Source organism: Leptodactylus fuscus, chromosome 1 (genome assembly GCF_031893055.1).
Source record: "Leptodactylus fuscus isolate aLepFus1 chromosome 1, aLepFus1.hap2, whole genome shotgun sequence".
In the NCBI taxonomy this organism is placed as follows: Eukaryota; Metazoa; Chordata; class Amphibia; order Anura; family Leptodactylidae; genus Leptodactylus; species Leptodactylus fuscus.
Genome location: NC_134265.1, coordinates 148,226,803 through 148,244,916, shown reverse-complemented (window position 1 = coordinate 148,244,916; position 18,114 = coordinate 148,226,803). Strand labels below are relative to the sequence as shown.

The 18,114-nt window shown below is 41.0% G+C and overlaps 1 protein-coding gene across 1 annotated transcript in view; it reads right to left on the bottom strand.

The window, feature by feature from the left end:
- LOC142209281 (guanine nucleotide-binding protein subunit alpha-14) overlaps positions 1-18,114 on the bottom strand; it is a 123,082-nt gene that overhangs the window by 59,147 nt on the left and 45,821 nt on the right. The window lies entirely within an intron of this gene.

Below are 18,114 nucleotides of genomic sequence, written 5' to 3'. Positions count from 1 at the left end.
TAAAATATAAAACGGTTTTCAAAGTGCAAATCCTGAGACTGCAAACTGGTGAGAGTCTGCAGCTCAATACTCAACTGTTTAGCTCCTCACAATGACATGTAGTAGGTGAAGGCTTACTGTAGCTTACTCTAGGTTCACACTAGCATTTGAATTGCCTTTGTTGGGGTCCACTTTGAGACCGGAAAAACAGAAAACCAATCTGCTTAAAAAGTGGTTACCTGCAGAAACATGCCAACCCCATAGACTACAATAATGTGCCCAAAAATGTGTCGAGAAGTCCTGCTTGCAGGACTTTTCTCTCTGTATTTCTAAAGTGAATTTGAGGACATAATCCAGGAATGGAGTGCGAGCACTGGTATGAATCCAGCCTTAGAAAATGGGTTCACATCCCTGGAAAGAATAGTAAACAACACACTATTAAAATGGCAAAAATGATGTACTTCCAATCTCTATCCATCACATGCTGAGGGGTCCCTGCTTTCTTAACAGCATTAAGTTGTTTGTTTTTGAAAGCTCTACAGGTCACAAATGTGGCCAGTAAGTGGTTGTCCATACACTGGGCAGAATACACAATGAACAATAAGAATCATGTAGCCAGCAGGCATAAGAGTAGTGGGGGCTACTACAGCATATGTTAAACAGATATAGTTTACTTCATTTTTTACAAGGTTGAAAACCCTCTTTAATTTCTATTCAACGCTTATATTTATATAGTCATCGTTCAAGATCTTTGGATAAGCTGGTCAATGAATTGCCAAGAATTAATAAATATCAAACAAGCGTAACACCAAAGCATAAACCTGAGTTCATCTACACATGTAAATACCATATCTCCAAATAACTCCTTTTCAAAAGCAAAGCTAATGTTATACGATGGATCCATTTACCATGCAGCGTCAGGACACAGCGTATGGAACAATTTAAAGGATGGAATCTATGGTGCGTGTTACTTCAGGGGTTCCATCTGGGGTTTTCCATTGATTCAGGGGATTGTTATGGTGTCTGAAATAATTTAGGGGTCTCAAAGTTTGCTATAAAACCCAGCATTTCTTAGTTGTGGGTTGTGTATTAAAGGGTTAAAATGAAAATAAATTACAAAGGTTTATTTTGTACATTCAATAGTAGGGAAATGCTATTATACTAGGACTGCCACCATCTTACTATTAAGTCATCACATATTAGGATAAGTTCAAAGGAATAAATAGAAGCTGAAATTCTGCTTCAGGAAGTCAGAAGCTAAACTTTAAATTATTTCAATAGGAGCTGTAATGCATCTGCCTCCTATTATAATTTAAAAAAGACTGATTTCAGGTAGAATTGAAGCAGATTTTGAGGCACAATCCACTTCATAAGCTGCTCTTTCATATAAACCCTAAATAGTGGAGGTGGAAGGACTTACTGAAATCATAATGCAATATCCATTTACTGGCAAACTAGATGGGAACGGATGTATGAGCACTTTTTTACTAGTAAAAAGATCACCATGACACACACACACACACACACAACTTGAAGGCATGAAGAACACTGGCTTTCCTTGAACATCACAAAAATTATCTATGTACCCATCCCTTCTACTCACTGATCACCTTTGTATGCTCAAAAAAAAAAAAAAAATAATAATAATAAATGAACATAAAATACACTAAATATGATAAATGCCTAGTCTGGCAATTTGTTGGCTCCATGTATGAAAAACCGAAATGTCAGAAAGAGTAAGTACAGTACATAAGACAAGGGGAGATGGAGGTAAAATTTGCAAAATGCAGGTGGGAGAGAATGAAAACCTTGTGAAAATCTACTTATATTAATATTTTAGGAAAATCAACCCATGAAATAAAGATGGCTGTATAGAGATTTGTGTGGGCACTATACATGATGGCATCATAATAATGCACCTGTAAAATATTTTCTATGAAGCAGTAAGCCATCTAATACAATCCAGCTAATAAGATGTTAATGTTGGATACCTTTTAAAGGTTCTGGCCAGTCATACCCTGCTGTTCATTCCCATGCTTATCATGGAAGTAAACAGTGACTCTGGGAGGTAAACAGGGCACAGCACATATCTGTGTGGTGATCAGTACATTCACAGCATTGGGGGCTAGGAAAATCAACTCTCACAAAACTATTTCTTTTAAAAATGGTATAACATGTCTACACAATAATAAGAGGTTACCTACACACAATGTACAAGTCACCAATAAGCTAGCAAAAATATTAAAAGTGATGTCTGCTGTGACACTGGTTGCAGGAACCGCTGCCTTCATCACACCTAATAGTAAGTTACATAACATTGGGACTTTCAAGTTGCTATACACGACAATTGGGGAAAAATAAAATAAAAATCTAATCAGAAAACCAAGCGATGGCTGTTCTAGCCAAAGTTGCTGTGTTATCTCAGCTAAGCCTGTGAAGTTGGTAGGTTTAGACTTCTCTATTTTTCCTATGGCAGTAAGTATGTAACAAGCTATACATGTAATTAATTATAGAATACCAATTATTGTATAATGGGACTAAAAAAAAACAAAACAAATCAGCACATTTTTCAGATTATAAAACACCTGATAATAAATTGAAACCCACAAAATAAAAAAAATATCTAATATTCAAACTTCTTTGGTGGACAAAGAGATTCTAGGGTAGGTCAGGGGCTTAGTGGCTAAAATTTGACTTTTGTTAATTCTAGTGTGTCCTTGTCTTTTGTCTAAAATGCCCTAGGCCCGAAGCCTAGAAGTTTGACCGCCCGCGCCGGAAGAAGACACATGAAAAGGACGTTCCTGAAAAAGATGGAGGCGGCGCTGCAGAGTTCTCTCGCAGCATTGGGGACGCCCCCAATGATGTTTGAGCGCTGGGGACTGCCCCCAGTGCTGTGAAGGAACTCATTTGCATACCGACGAAAACCGGGATTTCTACCGAATGACGGCTCGGAGAAGATATCTAAAGGTAGGAGAATAGCCTTTCTTAAGGCTATTTCTACGTGTCAACAAGAAAAAAATTTAAATTTTAAATGGTAGAATCCCTTTAACCTGCTGTCTTCGGTTATATCCTTGGGTTCATTGGTTTGTTCTGCATTCCTTTCAATGTAAGTAATGTCCATCTGGAAACCCCAGTATACTTTCTGTTTACAAATGCACAAGCTTGAATTTTGAGGTCAATACACTACTGTACATCAATGTAGTTTTTTCAATACAGCAACAATGATGGCTGTATTAAACAGAGTAGTCGATAACTGCAAGTTGAAGGGGTTTTCCAGAACAAAATGCATATTTCATACTAATGATCCATCCATAGAACAGTTCATCGGTATTTGATCTGTGGGGGTCCAATGCTCGATCCCTGCACATAAAAGCTGTCTGGCAGTCTTTCTACACGAGAGGCCTAAACCAAGCACAGAATAACTACAAAGCAATTTCTCCAACTTAGGCTAGATCCTAATGAAGGCCCCACTAACTCTCCATGTCATATAAATATGACAGTGACTGGCTAAACTGATCTGTATCACTTCTTATGTTTGATTTAAAACAGTCGTACCTCCTTCTGGGCCACTTGAAGAGGGTAAATAGCACTATATATGGCCATATGAATTGAACAGCTCAAGCCATACTACTATGTTAAAGAATATCAAATTAGATTAGTAACCTGCATTTGCATTTCTACATGCTGTATTTCTAGCCGGGCCTGGATGGGGAACCAAATTTTAACATAATTTATAGGGTAAAAGGTAAAGTCTAGCAAACCAAACAAAAATCCCATTGTTATTATACATTAGAGGTTCCTTCGTACAGCTTAGTAAATCATTTTTCACTGCAATATTCAGTAAGTGGAGCATCAAAAACATCTGGGTCACTACCGGACCTTCACACACTTGGCAGTATTACCTCCTATACACACAAAGGGATATTGACTTCATATGGTAAATAAAGGCTGCTGATACAGTCCTATAAATAAAAAGCCTGAATAGCCATATTGAAGCTGCAAAGCCTCACCCTAATCAGCAATAGACTTCAGCTTTATTTCACTGCGAGACACTCCCTACACAATACTCCTGCTCAAACAGCTCTATAGTTTCTTTATTGGTCTATCAAACATATAAAGTGGCTTCAAATTTAAATATGGCTAATAAGTATTTTTGCAAATATAAATACGGTCATGTTCATGGTAAGAACCCAGTTAACTTCTATGGTCGACACAAAGGAATTCTGTAGTAGGATATGGTCACTGTCCACTTTTGAGGAGTCCAAACAAAATTACACAGAAATATTATATGTATAAAAAAAAAATAAATAAAAAAAAAAAAAAAAAAAAAAAGGGCCAGCACTGCATTGGCCCAGAAGCAGACACATTAAAGGGGTTGTCCGGGATATACTCAAATTCTTCCTCTATACTAAACTCCCTCCCCTTGCTTAACTTCTAATTTGCTTGCATTAAAAAAAAACAACACACTGTATAATTACCTATATCCCTGGGGTAGTCAAACTTTCTGATAATAGAGTGACGTTCAGTTTCACCGCTTCCGAAATGGAACAGCACCAGTATTCCCCCCCCACCATCCCCATTCATATCAGTACTTGCGTGTCTTCCTGTGTCCGGGACGGATCGTCCTCATCTCCTCTCTTCCTGTGCCTGCGAAATCTGGACTTGACTGCAAGATATGCGCAGAGATGTGGTACAGCACCAGTCAGAGGAGCCTCCTACACTGTACTGCAGAGCTGATCTGGTTCCTCTAGGACCCAGCAGATAATGGAGTTTCCGGCCCCTAACAGTCATGTGACTGCTGGGTCAGAAGGTAGCTGTACGCATGGCGCTCACTAAGCGAAGTACACACAGCGATCGAGAAGGCAGGAACGGTTTATTACAGTAGTACAAGCCAGCATCACGTTCCAAAAGGACCGCCTGGAAGTATATACCGTAGTCTATGGGCAGTCCAGAACTGGTTAAGGAAAAACGGAATCCAACTTCCTGCTGTATTGAGTCATACAAAAAACAGCAGTACCACATTCTAAGAAGCAAAGCTTATGTTTTTTCAATCAGAACAAACTGATATGTCCAGGTTCAAAACCTGTAAGCATTGCTTTAGAGGAAAAAGCAAAAAACTTTACATTTTATATGGACGTGGTCACGGATTCCATAAATTTTTTGTGTTAAAAAAAAATTGTGTTTTTTTATTAAGTGTTAGTGATGAGCGAACCCGAACCACACAGTTCGGGGTTGGCTCATCCCTAAAGCTGTCTGACAGGCAAATCAACCAGCTTTAAGCCCATAGACACAACCGACATGCCCAGGGCCTTAGCTAAATGTAATTGTCCTTTTCAGGGCAATGCAGTGAGGTAGTGAGAGGAGCCGGATACTGCAAGGGACAGTTAGCCAAGAAATAATAATTGCCCTTTTCAGGGCAGTGACAGTAAACTGTGTGTGTATACCCATAAGTAGGGTTGAGCTATCAGGATCGGAAATGTTCGGATTCCAATCAACGATCGAGTAAATTTCTCGATCGCGATCGGAATTCCGATCCCGATCTTTTCAGGCGGGATCGAGATCGGAGGTTATTTCCCACAATGCTTGGCTACTTCATTCCTATGGATTTACCGCAGCCTGCCACTCTTCAGCTTCGTCCCTGTTTTACCGTATACTCAGCTGAATATACAGTAAAACACGGAAGAAGCAGAAGAGTGGCAGGCTGCGGTAAATCACTGTGTGCTCCGCTGCTGTGAGGACGACGAGGCAGGTTCGTGAGTAGAAAGATACTACTGTACATTGACTTGTCTATCTACTAGACAACTTCGAGCGAACTTCCAAGTAACTTCGCTCAACTTACCTGCACAGAAGTGCTGCTGCTGCCCTCTTCTGGTCCGGTCCTCTCTCCTTCACAGCGCCCTGCGCCCCCCGCCTTCCTAGACTAGTATTATAGAGCTGCTGGGAGAAGGCAAGGCTTGTGGCTTAGGAGAGTGTGGGCGGGTACTGGGAGAGGAGACGTGAGTGATGCATTCACAACTCCCAACCCACACTCTCCTAAGCCACAACAAGCCCCGCCTACTCCCATAATCTCTAACACTAGCCTAGGGAGGTGGCGGCGCTCTGAAGGCCTGTGAAGGAGCGACCAAGACCGGACCAAGAAGAACTGGGAACGGCAGCGGATCTGCAGGTAAATGGACACCAGGGTGGATTTTTATTTTAATCACTACACAGCGTGGAGTCCAAAAATTGAAACAATTTTTGGACTACATGCTGTGTAGTGAATAGGATAGTTTTTAAAATCCGATCGATTATCTAAAAAAAATCGCATTGACTTGCATTGGGATCGGGTTCGAATGGAAAATGATCGAAAATCAGATTTTAAAAACGATCCTGAAATTTCAAGTTCGGCTCAACCCTACCCATAAGGTGTCCTAGTGCAGTAATCTAGTGCTGTAAAATTAACTGCATGTGTACCTTTAATGTCTCCTATTGCAGTAACCATAACTGTGTATGTATACGAATACTGTTTTCTAGTGCAGTGAAAATAACTGCATGTTTACCTATACTGTCTACCAGCGCAGACTTTGACTCACATGGTGGATGAGTATCTGTTGACATGTCTCATGGTACAGAGCAATGGGACCTCCCTATTCAATTTCTGGGTTGGTAAATTGGACATGTGGCTAGAGCTCGGCTTCTATGCCTTGGAGGTGCTGGCCTGCCCTGTGGCAAGTGTCTTATCAGAACGCCACAGGGGGTGTCGTCATAGACAAGAGGATCCACCCATCCACAGCCAATTTGGACAGACATACATTCATTAAGATGAACCAGGCATGGATCCCACAGGACTTGGTTGTGCCAGTGCCTGAGTGAGTGGGTAAAGTATTAGCTACCTCCTCCTCCACTTCTTTCACTTACACCACCACATCCACCTCTTCTTCCTCCCCTGGACCTCTCCCACCTTTTTCAAGATTTCCATTTGGTTTTTATTTATTTTTTAAGTTATTATTTTAAAGTACCTTACCTACCCCATTTTACAGGCACTTGCTCTGTTATTACCCCCATTTTGCGTCCCTCTACCCCTTACTATCCCCATTTTACAGTCATTTTTGGGTCACCAAGTTCAAGGCCTCATTGATTTCAATGGGGTTTGGGTTCGTGTACCTGAACCAAACTTTTGGGCAAAGTTTGGCAGAATTCGTTGAACCCGAACTTCAGCAGGTTCAGTCAACACTATTAAGCATTTTAACACTAATTTTTTTAAAATAAAGCCAATGGAAAGTAATGCTGACTGATCCAGTTCAAGCTTTTTTAAAAAAAAAAAAAAAAAATCTATTAATTATCGTAATCAATATTGATGTTCATATAATCAGAAATCTAGAGAATTTGAAAGAAATCAGAAAGGAGGAACTACGAGGTAGAGACAATACTGTTAAATGCCATAACTCAGTGGGTAGATGCGGCTGAGAAAACAAGCGTTAGGGAGGCGTGTGTGTGTGTGTGGGGGGGGGGGGGGTAATTAAACATAGGTGTATGAGTATAAAAAAAAACTGCCATATACAACCAGCCTGACCACACATCCTCAATCATAGCTATGAGATTAAAGGGGTTGTCCCATCACAAGGATCCTATCTATACTGCTTGTTAATGTGGATGTAAGACTTTTCCTAAATACATTGTTTCAGCAAAACTGTTTTGTTTGGCCACTATCTTACTTTATTCATTTTTTTTTGACACATCCCTTGATTTATCTGGTCATAAGTCAAGTGATGTATCTGCTGCTCTCAGGGGGGAGGGGCTAAGTGCACAGGAGCGAGCCTGGAAGGGGGGGGTAGTTTACCCTTTGGGGGGAAGGGGCCGCCAATACAGACCCGACATCCGCTGTAATAGAGAGGTGGATGCCGGGGAGTGTAGACGCTGGCACAGGTGCCTGCGACATCGCTATGCTTCTGCCCTGCATGAAGCCAGCAGTGGCAGAAGCGATGCTGCTATTCCAGGGGGGGTGGAGGAGCAGAATAGTAGCATCGCTCCTGCAGCTGCTGGCTTCATGCAGGGCAAAAGCATAGCGATGTCGCAGGCACCTGTGCCGGCGTCTAACACTCCCCGGCATCCGCCTCTCTATTACAGCAGATGCCGGGTCTGTATTACATTGTAAAGGCTAGACTGGTTTCACCATCTCCGTGCGTACACGCAGGGCCAGCAGCATCTCGCCGTTGGCTTTGCATATGTAACCCCGCCCACCAATGACGCAACAAAGCAGGAAGACAGAAGATTTTAGAGCAACGAAGAGTGGCGAGTATGCGACGTGGGAATACCCCTTTAATAGTAGTCATCTACAGTTGAAAAATCACATTTCCCACACCACCCAATACCAGGTGATAACTCCCCAGGGGAAGGGAATAAACTACTCCAAATAAAATGTGGGCAGGACACAGGAGTAAAATAAGAGTAAGGAGAATATGAAGGTATGTGGGTCCACCACTACGATGCTTCCACCATCTTGCAGGGATCTTTAGATTGGGAAGTTGGGTTCACCCAATATTCTTGAAACAGTTATTTTTACTTCAATACATAGCATATCGTCCTTTCTATTACCTCCTACTGTGTCCACCTAATGTAACCAGTGCAGGTAGTTGCACATGCTCAGCAGCCCAGTATCACTCTCCAGAGGCAGTAGAGTGATTTCGGTTATCCTGCATTCAGCCTCTAAGAAACAGTACACGATGTGGCCTCTTCTCCCCAGCACTGGACACATTAGGTGAACGCTCAAAGTAAATCAAAAGAACCCAGGGGTGCCATAAGAAGTATGCAACAGCTATACCTAGAATAAGAAGCTTTTTTTTTTTTATTACTCCTCAAAATAAAATAAATGTTTTACATAACTTTTCTTCCTTGGATACTCTGTATATTTTTGTTGTTCTCTAGAGCAGAGGCATACATGAGAAGGTTGATAGTGCTATATTACAGTTTAAAAGTACACAGGATGTACATACAGAACACACTCTTCCTTTTCCTTCCCATGTACGCCCATCATCACATGCCCTCCAGTTCAGTATCCCAGGACAATGACTTGCAGACAATGCCAGAAGTTCATGTTAGTCAACACTGGGCTAGAAGATGTTCTATAATGAAAACAGGAAGTTTTGTCTCTTGGTCCGACAAGGTCAATGAAATATATTCACCTTATAATATTCAAATGACAAGATGAAATGTCAGTGGCCCCTTTTTCCAGTGATGCCCAAGTCTACCTGTCAATGCATCTAGCCATAAATCAGCACAACAAATGGTTAAAGTTCACCTGCCTGCTGTGAGAAACTGCCACAGCCTTATTTCACTGGATTATGCAGGACACAAGCCAACTGGTGGGGGATGGAACTCCAAATTCAAGCAACCGAACAATGTGCGATATATACTCTGCCATGCATGCCCATCATTAAATAAATACTGATAGCAACATGAATTTGGATACTATCCATTTACTGGAGAAGCACTTCATACTTCGTACTGTCAATAAGGTATAACAGGCTAACCTAGGAAAGCAGGGTGGTGAAAATATTTTGGTAGAAAACATTAAATCAGAGTAAGGATTCTAAAAACACTTCAGTACAATAGAACTTGCAAAAATGTAACCCCTTTTGTGCTTCCTCACTTAATAGATATACATGCATTAAAAATAAAAAATAAAAACACACAACACTTGGCACAATGTAGCCAGATAAGTAATGCTCTTCTGGCAATTCCGAAACCCAGAAACGTCCAGACTGAGAAGTCTGATTCATTATTCCACCGGTCCAGAGTCCAGTGGCAACATGCCAATACTTATAGTGTTTGGTAATGTAAGGCTTACATGTAGTTGCTGTGACAGAAATCCATGCCATGAAGTTCCTGGAGTATTTTGCGGTTGTGGCGGTCGCTTTGCAGCGCTAAGCCCAGTAGAGTAGGGACCCACTATAAAGAGGTCACCGTGAAGTGGCTAGTGGGCTTATGCACATTGATCAATATGTATACTAAGAACCTCATGTTCGGTATTGTAAAATTTGCTGAGAAGCACTAGATCAATGTATAAGGTTGGGATGTGCGGGCCATGTTTTTCTCTTTTTGTACACATATGAAGTTCCTAGAGTACAGCCTTTGTGCTAATGTTAAAGAAATTGGCAAGGAATTTTTTTTTATGACGTACTCTTACGATAGTTCATGAATATCAGATCATAACCCCCCCCCCCCCCCCCCAAATAAGATGCCACTACAGGGCCGTTTGGGGCACTTCAGACACCCACACCATACACATCACAGAGCCACAAACAGCTGGCTTAGGTCCCTGAATAGTAGCTGGATGCTGCTACTGCAGATCAGCTACCATTGACCTATTTTTCCACAGGCAGACTGCCTAGCTAGGTGCTGGATTCCATACACCTGTAACATAGTGTTTACTATGCGTTCTCTCACTATATATTATATAGTATACAGAATATAAGCCCCTGAAATCCCAAAATCTCGAGAGGTAAATGAAACACTGCAAAAAAGTAGCTCTTGTTCTGGAGGACTGCACATTACCCTGAATTAACATTCGTATACTTGGATTTCAGAAAGCGGTTATCGATAATACTGCTGGAGGGATTTATTTTTAAAAATGTATTACTCTCTTTCCTGAAAGTCTAAAGAGTTGAATCTTCTGCTTATGGCCAACCTCAGTCCACCAACAGCTCCAACTTTATCCTATTCATAGCTCCAGATATCAAAGTTTACACCACTTGCTTCCATGAATACTAAAGAGTATTTAATACTTAATTTCAGACTTTCTAAACACTTATTTTCTACAGAGCCGAGGTGGACAGGATGACCTGCAAAACAAGTTTACTATCTGGTGTAGAGGCGAGCAGTTCTTACAAGGTGCTCCATTTTTAATAATCCTTTCACATTACTTACCTTTCACCTCTAATATTGAATTGCTTCTTTGTAACTTGTATACGCCAGTGGTACAAATACTAAAGCCAGGAACAATAGTAGCACGGTAGAATTAGTGCTTGCATTTGTTATCCAAATAGCTACAAACCAAGCTTTCATAGCAAGCTAAAAGGTAGGCAAATTTTTTTTTTATTTTTTTTTTTTTTTGGGGGGGGGCACATCTAGAAAATGCTTGTTAAAATAACACTTGTCATGTTTAGTTACACATGAACAAATGCGATTGTAATTTAATACCATACAAGCAACAATATAAGCAGCTGTTAAAATAGCAGCAATCCCCAAATGTATCGGCAACTATATTAAAGATGATTTCTAGATGCCCAACAGTCAGTTATTGGTAAACCAGGGCAGTGGAGTCGGGGTCATGGGGTTGGGACCTACCTTGTCTGGAGTCAGAGTTAGAAAAAAAGTTACCAACGATGACTTAATCTTCAACTAAAGTGATTCATTATTTATAATTCTAATATTAATATTGTATAATTAAAGATGTAAAGTTTGTTACATATTTACTTTCCTAGGAATTCAATCACTGGTGTTTTAATGAAATAGAGGAACTTTACTGCTTCTTACTGCCCATGGCTGAAAGAGAAGGGGTAAGAGCAGGAGTCGGACTAAGGAAAAAGAGTTGGAATCGGTGGTTTGGACCAAAAATGCCAGATGACAAATTTGAACCTATAGTTCCAGTGGTATTCAATTGTGATGCCACATGTCTGTCTGAGCTGGATGAAGAAATACTGCATTTAAGGTGTAAGTAATCTTATTTACTTTTTCATACACCAATAGTGAAAATGAAGGGAACAAATGTTGCAATAAACTTCAATTAAGAAAAGTCTTGGGTCTTTAACTATTACATTAGTCCTTACTTCTTAGAGCACAGATGTAAAAACACAAGGCCCGCAGGCCAAATCCAGCCCCCTGCCTTATGTTTTGTAGCCGACAGCACAGCAGAGCCAGGCAGTGAAGCGACTTGAGGCATTCGGCATTCTTTTTGAATAGGCCGCTATCTATTGGATTATTGCAATAGGTAACAGCGGATAATTTACTCGCCTATCTATGCTCCTGTCCAGGCCAGTCTCTGCTGTTGCCTCTATGCGGTGCTGCGCATTTTGTTATGATGCTGAAGAATGCCAGGACATTGCATCCTACCATTCTTCAGTGTCTGGTACAGCGCACCCTAGTGGTGGCAGTAGAGGCCAGCCTGGACAGGAGCGTGAATGGGTGATTAAATGATTCCAATAATCTAATATATAGCAGCGTAACATATCACTATATAAAGGTCATATACTGTGTGTGGGGCAAAAAAGGGAGCCATATACTATATACTGTGTTTGAGGGGGAAAAGGGGGGGGGCAAATAACGTGTTGGGGGGAGACTAATGAGCCACTTTACGCGTCATCACTTTGTTCTGTCTTCAGACAGAAAGTCTCAAGCACTCTATAGCTCAGGAGTGATATGGACCTTCCAGCCAAAGACAGAACAAACAGCTATAGGGATAATAAAGCCGATGACACTGAGCAATAAGGCCCCCCTTCTGATAGAGAAGGGAAATTGGTGCCGAAATTAATGACACCAATATCTCCGACACCTGGATGTGAACCATCAAAGCTGACAGTGCGCCAAATTCAGCACACTGTTAGATTTCTAGCGATATATAATACCACCGATGGCAAAAATTGAAATTCAACTCAGTTAATGGATGTGAACTTACCAACGTCAATTATACAATTATTTAGATATACTATCTAATCAGCATTGCTAATACGCAAATAAACCAAAATTCAAGGTGTGGCATGTTAAAAGGAATGTATCCTAATATACCGTAATCATTTATTAATCTTAATTGAGGTAAAATGTTCAATTAAATTGTGATTTTGATTAGAAAATGCCCTCAGATATATTAATGCATATCATTCCAAGCTGTTGAACACAGGCCTGGAGTAAAAAAATAAAATAAAATGTATGTTAAAGGACTGAATGTGATTGTAGTATAATAATGAGATCAGACATCTTTTCCAATTATTATACCAGATGTGATTGCATTATTTGTGTAACTCTGGAATATTAGCACCATTTCTGAAAGCCATCTTTATGGCCTGGTTCACATCTGCATTCGGTATTCCGTTCGGGAAGTCCGCTTGGAGGACCCCCAAACGCATTAAAAAGCGGTTAGCTAAGAAACTACATGGACCCCATAGACTATAATGGGGTCCATGTGTTTTCCGTGTGGTGTCCGCACAAATCATGCAGAGAGAAAAGTGCTGCAAGCAGTACTTTTCTCTCCGCATGATTCGTGTGGAAAAAACACGGACCCCCATTATAATCTATGGGGTCCGCGTGGTTTCTTAGATAACTGCTTGTTCAGTAGTCTGTTCGGAGGGGGTCCCAAAGCGGACTCCCCGAAAAGAATACAGAACAGAGATGTGAACCAGGCATAATAGTTAGATAAAAAAATAATGTAAGACCATATAGGGGGAGGAAAATAGGAAAAAAAAATTTTGAAGCAAAAAATGGTAAAATATTTAATATATGGGAGTTGTAGTTTTGCAACAGCTGCAAGGCCACATTGACAGGTGATCCTGCAGCTGTACGGGGACGCATAGAGTGTTTTTTTTTGCGGGGCCAGAAGTACTTTTTAGTTATACCATTTTGGGGGATATCTATTGCTTAGATCACCTTGTATTGAAAAAAAACCCAGTGGTTTATGATATATGATTTTCTACTTTTATATATATATTCTAGGGACAAGAGGTGATTTAGAACTTTTATTTATTTTATATTTTTAAAGCTTTTTTTTTTTTTTTTTTTTTTTTACTATTTTATTCCCCCCCGGGGGCTTGAACCTGCGGTCACTTGATTGCAAGTCCCATAGACGGCAATACAACTGTATTGCCGTCTATGGGACATTCTGTCTATTAGTATTACGGCTGGTCATAGAGACCAGCGGCAATACTAATATAGCAGTGACAGGCCTGGGAGCCTCATTAGGCTCCCGGCTGTCACCCGAACAGGTCGGCTCCTGCGATAACGCCGCGCAGGAGCCGGCCTGCAACTTTACAGGTACGGGGCCGGTGGGAGAAGGGGCCACCGATACTGACCCGGCATCCGCTGTACTAGAGAGGCGGATGCCGGCACGGGATAGACGCCGGGGCCTGAGACATTGCTGCGCTCCTCTGCCCTGCATGAAGCCAGCGGCGGGGGGACGGAGGAGCGGAATAGCATCGCCCCTGCTGGCTTCATGCAGGGCAGAGGAACGCAGCGATGTCTCAAGCCCCGGCACCTGTGCCGGCGTCTATCCCTTGCCGGCATTCGCCTCTCTATTACGGCGGGTGCCAGGCGCTACATTCAGACTAAGACGCACCCTTCTTTTCCCCCCAAATTTTGGGGAAATTATAGTCCGAAAAATACGGTATTTATTTTTCTATGGACTTTGGGATGCTGAAAAACCCTTTCCTCTGTACTGGACCAGTGATCATCCTGTATGCATACAGAAGTCAGCACATACAGTATCTAGGCAGACTCTACAGCCAGGCTGGAGAAAAGACAGGTGGTACCTGTCACAAGATTATCCTCTAGTGTCACCTGTTACCTCTCGGCTAAGTAAATAAAACAGAGCTGAAATCAGAATTATGCTTACATGCAAAAGCAAAATAAATACTTTGCAGATAGTATTAAACGAAAAAAAAAGGGGAGAGACAAGCCTTTTCATTTTAGTCTGAAGCTAATAAACATTGATGTGTCGCAAGAACAAGAGCACAGATGCAAGTGAAAGATAGGTGTGTTTAGAAGACTTCTCCAAACAAAACCCATTTTAGGCTGAGAGCCTATGTTGTGGAAAAGCAGCGTTTTTGTTGCAGATTTTGTTGCTTTTTTGAGCCAAATCCAGGACTGGATTGAGCAGAAGATAGAAGTATAAGGGCTCGTTTACACGGGGCAAGAGGGGGCAGATTTTGGCGCTGAATCCACGTCATAATCCGCCCCCTCACAATAGAGGTTTATGTAGACCGCTAGCTTACTTTTTTCTGTGAGCGGCAGCCCCAGACCATCACACTATCACCATGTATGACTGCTAAAGTGTTGTACTTTTTCTGAAATGCTGTGTTACTTTTACACCAGATGTAACAGAACTTCCAAAAAGTTCCATTTTTGTCTCATCAATTCACAGAATATTTTCCCCAAAAGTCTTGGGGATTAACAAGATTTTTTTGGCAAATATGAGAGAGCCTTTGTATTCTTTTGGTCAGCAGTATATTCTTGCCTTGGAATTATCCCATGGATAGCAATTTTGTCTGGTATTTTTGCTGAACCATGACCACTTACCATATCCAAGGCAAGTGAGGCCTGCAGCGCTTTAGTTGTTGTTCTGGGTTCTTTTGAGACCTCCTAGAAGAGTCGTCAATGCACTCTTGAAATAATTTTGGTAGCCTGGCTGCTCCTGGGAAGGTTTACCACTGTGCTAAGTTTTCTCCATTTGTGGATAACTCTCACAGTGGTGTCGACGGAGTCCCTGTTCCATAGAGAAACCTTAGCAACGTCTTTGTAACTTTCTCCAGACTAATAGATGTCAATGACTATTTCTTATCTGCTCTTGAATCACTTCAGATCAGGGAATAATCGTTTACTTTTTGGGATCGTTTACCCTACTTCAAGTTGTCAGATTCTATTGGTTCTATTTAAGGGATTTCTTGATTCTACAGGTCTAGCTGTAATAATGCCTGGGTGTGACTAGTGAAATTGTCAGCTTTCTAAAAAAAAAAAAAAAAAAGGTGGTTAGTCACGGGTTAATTCATTTGGGAGGATATTTTTTCACATAGGGCCTGGCAAGCAGTACTTTTTCTTCTTCTGCCACAAAAGAAAAAACGTGACAGAAGAAAGCTTCCATCAGGTTTTAACATGGCGGTGAATGCAGACAGACACCTTACAGAGAGGACTCCGTCTGCATTCGTCTTTTAATGTCTGTTGATTTCATCCTGTAACAGATGAGAGCAACAGACAATAAATCACAGTAGTGTGAACCGACCTTTACAGAAAATAGGCTCAAATACAGACAGTTTACTATCAAGCTACAAAGCCCTGGGCACACACTGAGGAGATCTTCAAGCTACTGAAGGGATTTTAAGTCAACAGAAAAATATAAAATTACATGCAGGTTTCACAATTTCCATAAAAATTTCAGAAACAAACCAAACAGATAGCATGTGCAAGTTAGCCACAGCTCAAGGCGTAAAATAAGCACCCTAAAGCCAGTTCCACATGAGCGAGAGAAGAAATGTTTCCTTCAGGTTACGGCCACAAACCCTGACATGTAAAACAGGTCTGATAACTTACAGCATTATAGGTCCTCATCATGCTAGTAATTCAGGTGAACAGGTGCTCTGTCGGGATAAGATCTGCCGCCATAATATTAAATGCACCTGTATTAGTTGGATCTGTCTGCCATAATATTGATGCAGAAATGCACCTGTATTAGTTGGATTCCAGGGTTCGAAACCAGCTAAGGACCTACAAAGATTTAATACGTTCTTCACGAGTTTGTGAGTGTGGGGTGGCAGTGTATTTGTAGGAAAAATGTCTTGCAGGGGGTGCAGGAATATGGTATCTGCATTCACACTACTGTGTTTTGAACTTCAGACTCTGTCAATGTGAATGCCAGATTTCCTGGTCAGTACATTATGCTGGGAAAGCATAACGGTACCAGATGATACATGGCCCGATACCAGGCCACGGCTCAGTGTTTGGGAACCTCTGATTTGGGGAATAACTTTCATGGATACTTCTCACATGTGCGTGCAAAAAATACATCCACCTGTTACTTCAAACCTTTTTTTTGTATTTTTGGGGACTGGGTTTAATTTTTATTTTTTTTTCTTACATTACTTTTTCGCTCTCCTTTTTTTGATGCATATAAACATATGCAATGCAAATAGATACTACTTTATTTCCATGCAAAGGCAGTCACTTCCCATTGTATATAAAACCAAAAAACATGCAAGTTGAAAAAGTGCAACAGCCTGCACCACAGTAAAAAAAACAAAAAACAAACAAGTGTCTATAAAAGTATGCTCAGGATTACATGTGTTTTTTTGCTTTGCGTGTGTGTGTGTGTGTGTGTGTGTGTGTGTGTGTGTGTGTGTGTGTGTGTGTGTGTGTGTGTATGTGTGTATATATACGTACATGTAGCATATTGCCAAACATCATATCATAATTGTGGTGACAGTCATCATAAACTACTTACAGAAATATCAGTGAATAAATATCGTGTAAGTTGAATTATTGAAGATAGGTCAATTTAACTGTTAAACTTTTGTGTGTGTGTGTGGGGGGGGGGGTGTGAAGCTTTTAGACCTCTGTCCTCAAAGCTCCAGTGCCCTCCCGTGCGTCTCGGCTCTTCGGCTCTGCCGCAGTTCTGCTGTGGTCAATCAGCAGAACTCTTGAGGGTATGCTTTTTTTAAAAAAAAAATCTTATTCACTGCTCGTGGATGAGATTATATATATATATATATATATATATATATATATATATATATATATATATATATATGTTATGAATAGGTTCAGAGATGAACAGTGTCACACAAACATGATATACTATAATGTAGGCCTAAGGAGGTGCATTCCCATCACAAGTAAGTAATTCCTCTGCAGTGCATATGCATACACACGTAATAGCCTGACCCCATATAATTGTAAGATGCCAGTATACAGGATATACAATCAGCTGGCAGCCCAGCTGTTTATATAAAAAAACACAATGCCAGAGTCTAATTGCCTACTGAGGGTAATCTCAAGCTACCCCTACAGATTCAGGAGTGTAAATGCTCTCAAAAGAGCGAACCCCATGGCAAGTTACACCCCGTAAAATTATGCCGTCACCATAGAAAAAAAAATTCAAATGCTGGTGATTATAACATAAATAGGTACATATGCATCCAAAACACTACCTATGACAAAGTGTAGCTATCTCAATGTATGTGGCATGGAGCACATATAAAAGGCCTCACCAATGTGGGGGAAATCCAGATTGGAAAATATGGTCCATACTTTGGCCGTATTTCCTGGTCTAAATCAGAAGATGGAACTCCTTGCAATATAGTGATCCATGATACTGGAAGCCCCTGCCTCTTTGCCAACTCTACTCTACTGTCTACACTATATACAGTACAGGACAGTGAAGCTGTAGGCTTATAGCCTTAT